Genomic DNA, 8,054 nt, shown 5'->3' on the forward strand with positions numbered 1-8,054 from the left:
AGGCAGGCCATAACGCATTTGTGGGAGGATACACGGCCAGGCACTTTGAGAGCAGACATGGAGTTGACAGGCGTGCAGTGGTCGAAGCTGAAAGACCTTTGTAAAGTCCTTCAGTGTTTTGAGGAATGCACACGGCTGTTAAGCGCAGACGACGCCATCCTAAGCATGAGCATCCCACTTATGCGTCTGCTCATGCAAACTTTGATGCACCTTAAGGAGCAGGCGTCTGCAGCCAATGTTGATGAGGAGGAAGAGGAGGAGGGAATCCTTGATGACATTCAGCCATTGTCTGCTCAGGGACCTCTCCTGGACGAGGTGGAGGAAGAAGAGGAGGAGGAGGAGGAGGATGATGGGGATGATTACTTAGGGGAGGAGGATGCATCTCGTGGGGCAAGTGAAAATGTTGGCGTGGCAAGGTCTGGTACAGGGTTTGTGCGTGACTGGAGGGATGTGGATTTGCCAGAAAGTGCTCCTCCACCCAGCACTCGCAGTGCATCATTGACACCGGGAACATTGGCCCACATGTCAGATTATGCCTTGCGGATCCTAAAAAGGGACCCCCGCATTGCCAAAATGATGAACGATGACGACTACTGGTTGGCCAGCATCCTGGATCCACGCTATAAAGGCAAATTACAAAACATCATGCCACAGGAGAACCTTGACCTAATATTGGCTAATAAACAAGCAACTCTGGTAAATCGGTTGCTTGAGGCATTCCCAGCACACAGCAGCGGTGATGGTTCTCACAAGAGCCGTACGGGCCGGGGGCAGCTTGGCAGAGGTGTTCGTGGTGCACACAGCAGAAGTGGCGTTGGAGACAGGGGTTTCATGACAATGTTGTGGACTGATTTTTCAAATACCACTCACACAACTGGTAATACTGCATCGATGGAAAGTGACAGGAGACAGCAGTTGTCAACTATGGTTACAAACTACTTTTCCTCCCATATCGATGTTCTCCCACACAGGTCATTCCCCTTTGACTATTGGGCCGCTAAACTGGACACCTGGCCTGAATTGGCCCAATATGCCTTACAGGAGCTCTCTTGCCCAGCTGCAAGTGTGCTATCGGAAAGAGTCTTCAGTGCAGCTGGATCAATCCTGACAGAAAAAAGGACCCGTCTGTCAACCCAAAATGTGGATGATCTAACCTTCATTAAAATGAACCACGCATGGGTTTCCAAGGATTTTGTCCCACCTTCCCCTGATGACACATAGGGTGACAGAAAAATGGCTTGCTTTGGTCCACTTCTTCCTGTTACTTCACCTATTTCGCCTTTTGCATCAGCTGAATGTCCAACATCAACATATGCCACTTTCTAAAACTCCATAACTGTGCGGCCTCCCCCCCCATGGCCGGGGTCACCACCTACCGCACGACACCGTGCGAGTGCCGTTGCCCTGGACAGGTGGGTAGGCCGACTCTTGGGCGCGGGCACTGGCACAGGGTCCCTCATAGTGCAATCAAGTGTCTCTGACGGTGGTGGTGCACACCCGCCATCAGACACACCGCTGTACTATGAGGGGCCCAGTGCCAGTAACGACGCCCACGAGTGGGCCCCCCTTGCTTGGCCAGGGCCCCAGCATTTGCAATCTTTACCTCTCCCTGCTCCTCCGCTGTGTAATCTGGGCCGTCAAATCCATACTGTGCCTGACACCATCTGAGCCTGCCTCCTGAGACATATATTTTGAATGTGTACGCTATCCATACATGTTATCCGGGGATACGGTACCCTTTCTAACCTTTGTGCAATGACGTGCAATCCATACTGGGCCTAACACCGTCTGAGCCTGCCTCATGCTGTATAGACATATATTTTGAATGTGTACGCTATCCATACATGTTATCCGGGGATACGGTACCCCTTCTAACCTTTGTGCAATGACGTGCAATCCATACTGGGCCTAACACCGTCTGAGCCTGCCTCATGCTGTATAGACATATATTTTGAATGTGTACGCTATCCATACATGTTATCCGGGGATACGGTACCCTTTCTAACCTTTGTGCAATGACGTGCAATCCATACTGGGCCTAACACCGTCTGAGCCTGCCTCATGCTGTATAGACATATATTTTGAATGTGTACGCTATCCATACATGTTATCCGGGGATACGGTACCCCTTCTAACCTTTGTGCAATGACGTGCAATCCATACTGGGCCTAACACCGTCTGAGCCTGCCTCATGCTGTATAGACATATATTTTGAATGTGTACGCTATCCATACATGTTATCCGGGGATACGGTACCCTTTCTAACCTTTGTGCAATGACGTGCAATCCATACTGGGCCTAACACCGTCTGAGCCTGCCTCATGCTGTATAGACATATATTTTGAATGTGTACGCTATCCATACATGTTATCCGGGGATACGGTACCCTTTCTAACCTTTGTGCAATGACGTGCAATCCATACTGGGCCTAACACCGTCTGAGCCTGCCTCATGCTGTATAGACATATATTTTGAATGTGTACGCTATCCATACATGTTATCCGGGGATACGGTACCCTTTCTAACCTTTGTGCAATGACGTGCAATCCATACTGGGCCTAACACCGTCTGAGCCTGCCTCATGCTGTATAGACATATATTTTGAATGTGTACGCTATCCATACATGTTATCCAGGGATACGGTACCCTTTCTAACCTTTGTGCAATCACGTGCAATCCATACTGGCCGTGAGAACGGCTGGCGAGCTGTTAAGCAAGCTACAGCACCTGTCCAGACAAGTACAGGGATTCCCTAGCGAGGAGACTTATTTGATTGTTTTCAATGTTGGGACATCAATTTTTGGGGAGCACTATACTCTGGAGAATGATAGATGGGGCCCACCATACACTGGAACATTCCAAAGGTGGACATCAGACACTGGAGCAGCATTTACAGGGCCCATTATACACTAGAGCATTAGAAATGGGGCCCATTATGTTTGGAGCATTATTTGGGCCCATAAGACAGTGGAGCTTCATCCATGGGGACCAACATATACTGTAGCATTATGTGGAGCTCATCATATACTGTTTCAAACATTATATGGGACCAATGATTTTGTATGGAGAAATAGATGGGCCTCGTCATGAGATGTAAAAAGTGAGGTATTTTTCATTGTACTATACCGCTATTTCTCTGCCGTATCGGAGCAAGATGAGTTGTGGTATGTGTTAAAGGGGCGCTCTTTCGCCCAGGGCACATGAAAACCTGCAGCCAGCCCTCCCCCCCCACAAATTTAGCCAAATAACCCCCATTTTTCAGTGCGTAACTTGTATTATGAAGTTAATTAAGGTTGACAAGCTTAAGTAAGAAGAATTGATGCTTTTGGCATTCAAATGGGCACTGTAGGTGTGTTTCCTGTCCTCCTCTCACTGCCGACTTTTATTCCCCATTGACTTACATTGGGTTTCGTGTTTCGGGACGACCCCGACTTTTCCCTATAATCGGACGATCTTGCTCGACCCGACTTTTGGAAAAGTCGGGTTTCACGAAACGAAACGCGACCCTAAAAAACCAAAAGTCGCTCAACTCTATTAATGACACAGATGAGTAACAATGCTAAACCAACTTAAAACTACAATCAGGTCAATGAAGGACCCGGGATACAACACATTCATAGCAAGAAAAAAATGTAGTTTGCACACATATAGATATAATTAGCAGGTTTACTGCAGACTATGATTCAATCTACACTCTGTATTGTACTGGCATAGATCCAATATATCCTGACACGGTGTGTAACCCCACAACTGATAATCAGGAAAGAAAAACAGCCACATAAAACCGATATGATAAATGCTGCATATTGCTGCCAAAAGAATGATGGTACTCATCTGGTTAACCGCCACCAGCCAGAGAGAATTACGCGCCTCGACGCGTTTCACCCATTAGGGCTCATCAGGAGGCCTGATGTAACAAAGAGTTGTGTCCTGATTTTGGTGTGATATGACCAGTAAGATTTGTAAGATTCCTATTAAAACGTCTTTCTTTATTAACATGGAAATGTTGCAATTGACTTGTCATTTTTTGAATAGCTTGAATGACCTGAATGTCCTAAAACCTCTTATTATGGTACAGTTGCATTAAATGTGTGTCATCGTCCCCTTCTCCACTCCACATCTCCAGCATCAATCAAACGGGAACCCCAGTACCATCTGGAGATAATCTTAAAGGAATTCTCTTGAGTTTTGGTTGTAATGGTTTTGTGAGAAAATTGAAAACATTTACCCCATTGCAAGTCCTCAAAAGATTTCCACACTTATTTTTCCCATGCATCGCAAAAGGGTGGTCTGACAGTTGCAGTTTGGGCTATTAGTTGCGAGGGTGAAGACGATTAGAGGAAAAGTTTGTAAAAATTTGTAAGATTCCTATTGAGCCATCTTTCTTTCTTAGCATGGGAATAGAAATGTTGCAATTGTCTACAATCACAGTTGGCTCTTGGAGAGATAGAACAGTCCCGAAATATCTAGTTGAGGGGTATTAAAGATGTGATAGTACATGAGCCAAATGAAGAGGGTGATATTTATTTCTACCCAGAAATCAATTGTGAGATGGTCCCGGTAAGAAGGTGGGGTTTGTCTGAGAATGAATATAATGTGCCCTGTGGGTCAATTAGAGAGATATTTATATTGTCTCGATGTAGGGTTAGGATTGTACAGTAAGTGCTGTAGCATTGTTGAGAGGGTCTAAGGACTGATGGATGTGGGTTTCAGGAGAGTGTAGAAAGAAAGAAAGAAAGAAGGATAGAAATAGAGAGAGAAAGAACAGAGAGAGAGAGGGAAAGAAAAAAAAGAAAGATTAGAGAGATAAAGAAACAGAGAGAGAAAGAAAGATTCTATAAAGATACTATAGCAGCCCGGCTCCCACTGTAGTGCCCACCTGAGCCTCCCGATGCAGGACATATCATGATCCTCTCACATGGCCGGCATCCCCGAGTGCAAGGCGATCCTGCTGTCCGCGCTGTTGGAGGAGGACACGGTGATGGATCTGAAGCATTCTCTGAAGTGAAGTGCCTCCATGTGTTATGAACGGGTAGCCGAGGAGGAAATAAAAAGCAACACAAGCTAAGTCTCAGAAAACCAAAGAGGTTGGTAACTAAGCAGGCTGCAGACCCCTGATCCTAACACGCAACTAGCAGCAGTCGGGGAGCGTTCCTACGTAGGTCCTAGACGCCTAGTCACAACCGGAGAAACTAAATAAGCCTAAAGCAGGAAAAGGGGAAAACTAACTGCCCCAGAGCAGACCCCAAAGGAGAGACAGCCCCCCACATGTATTGACGGTGAAAAAACATGAAAACATAAACAAAGGCAGGAAAATACGCTGAGCAAATGATGGGGCCAGACTGACTAGAAAGGACAGGAAAGGAAAGACACTGTCTGCAGTCTGCCAAAAAACCCTACAAAATGTCCAACACAACTGATAGCAAAATTAACCCTGAAGTCACTAGACTTCTCCCACTATATCAGCACTCTGAAATATTCTGAGACAGAGCAAAAAGAAGCCAATCTAATATGGGACAAAAAAAGGCAATTTGGCAAATAAGAGTGGAAATTCAGCACAGCCCAGCCGGGCTGGCTGACCCCACAAAAAACTGAAAAGACCAACAAGAGCAAGTGTGAACATTAGCAAAAAAACAAACTTATCTTTAGAAGACTGGAACAGAGCTGAGTCCTAGACCTGAGAATCAGACTGAATCACCAGCAACAAGATAGGGCGTCGGCTGTCTTATATCCAGTCTGATACTCCAGAGATCCAATCACTATCTTCCTCACCAGGTGGCAGATTACTACCACTCAAACCAACCTCACCACCTCCCGTCACCACCAGAGGGAGAACGAAAGGGGAACTCTCAACTGGTGGAGCAGAAAATGAGCTCATAACATCCATGGTTCCGTCACAATCTCCTCCTGAAATTACTTCATTCTAGCTCGTCACTTCCGATGGAAAGTCACGTGCGAATTTTAAAGTGCTCTTCGGGGCTCCGCCGTGCACTCCTGTGTCCGCAGGAAAAGTAAGCTCACAGCCGGGGCAGAATCTCTCTCAAAATTGGGACTGTCCCGCTGGGAGGTATGAATGCTCCCCACCATACACCTTGTACACGTATGGCTCCGCACACATCATACACACACGGTTACGCTTTTTATGCCTCGTACACACATGGCTCCGCTCTGTACACCTCGCGCACACACACGGCTCCACTCCGTAAACCTTGTACACATGCGGCTCTGCTCTGTAAACCTTGTACACACGTGGCCACGCTCTGTAAACCTTGTACACATGCGGCTTTGCTCCATACGCCTCGCACACACACAGCTCCACTCCGTACACCTCGCACACACGCAGCTCCGCTCCCTACACCTCATACACGCGCTGCTCCGCTCCGTACACCTCGTACATGCGCGGCTCCGCTCCGTACACCTCGCGCACACACACAGCTCCGCTCCGTACACCTCACACACTCGTGGCTCTGCTCTGTACACCTGTACACACACACGGCTCCGCTCCGTATACCTCGCACCCTGTAAACCCCCTGACTCCACACATAAACTTGCCTCTTCCAGCACTATGAGAACCAGCACAGAAATCAGAGATCTGCATAAACCAAGGGCCTGTGCACTGCGCACAGAACCTGTGATGAGGTCACAGGAGGGGAGGAGTCAAGGGTCACATGATCAGGGACCTTCCCTCCTGTGACCTCATTAATTACAACAAGCCTCTTGCACGACCGCAGCACCAGCGTGCAGAGGCTAAATTGTAGGTGCTGCGGGTAGAGGAGCGCATAATGCCGCCCCCCTGCTGCCTGTCGCCTGAGCAGCTGGCTCAAATCGCCTCATTATAGCTGCAGCCCTGGATGTGGCCTCACAAGTGATTTATAAAGGGGTAATAATACATTGGGAATGGGGATTTTCGCTCTCTTTTTATGCATCCTGAAATCGTGTTTGCTTTCGTGGCTGCTGCTTGACATTGAGTAATGCTGCTCAGATTACTTGTAACCAGAATACCCAAGTCCTTCTCCTGTTCTGTAGTCCCAAGTATACTCCCATTTAATGTATACGCAGCAATAGAATTACTCCATCCTATGTGCATTACTTTACAATTATCTACATTAAACCTCATTTGCCAATTGTTTGCCCATTCAGACATCTTATCCAGATCATTTTGCAAAATTGTAGTCACGGTCAGATTTTAGTATCCTACACAGTTTGGAATCGCCAGCAAAGACTGACACTTTACTCTCAATCCCATCCAAAAGGTCATTAATAAAGAGGTTAAAAGATTTGTTCCTAGCACAGATCCCTGCAGTACCCCACTGTTGACTATTGACTATATCCCATTTAGAGAACATACTCATTGTTTCCTGTCATTTAGCCATTTCTTCACCCATATGCATATAGTTTCCCCCAGTCCTTGCCTCTGTAGCTTCAGTATTAGGCTTTTATATGACAGAGCATCAAATGACTTTGCAAAGTCTAGATAAATTACTGCAGCTGTATTACCTACATTCAGATTTGTTCTTACTGCCTCATAGAAACCCAGCATGTTAGTTAGACACAACCTATTTTCATGAATCTGTGCTGGTTTTCAATTATTATATTATTATCTGCAACATATTTCTGCAGGTCATCTCTTATAATGCCCTCAAAAATTTTGCCCACTACGGATTTCAGGCTTACCGGAGGGTAGTTGCCAGTTTCCGTGGATGAATGCCATCTGGGTGGGGTATTTGTCAATGTTTAATTTGCTCACACACGTATACTTCTTGTGGTAATTTGATTTTTGTCTTGTTGAAAGATACCTGGTACGGTCAGTTCATTGGTGAACACGGATGAAAAGTACCTGTTTAATATTTCAGCCTTTTCTTTTTCCTCTATAATTATTTTGTTATTATCATCTTTTAAGGGGTCTATACCTTGTTTAAAAGCTCCTCCATCCATCCATCTGACCATTTTTTTCCCCAAGCACAGCTGCACCCTCTCCATTGAGCCTGAAGCCGACAGAGAAGTTGGCCCAGTTCTCCATGAACCCAAACCTTTCCTTCCTGCACCAATTTGTA

This window comes from Dendrobates tinctorius, unplaced genomic scaffold (assembly GCF_039654945.1).
Source record: "Dendrobates tinctorius isolate UK_male_01 unplaced genomic scaffold, ASM3965494v1 ptg000105l, whole genome shotgun sequence".
NCBI classification, from domain to species: domain Eukaryota; kingdom Metazoa; phylum Chordata; class Amphibia; order Anura; family Dendrobatidae; genus Dendrobates; species Dendrobates tinctorius.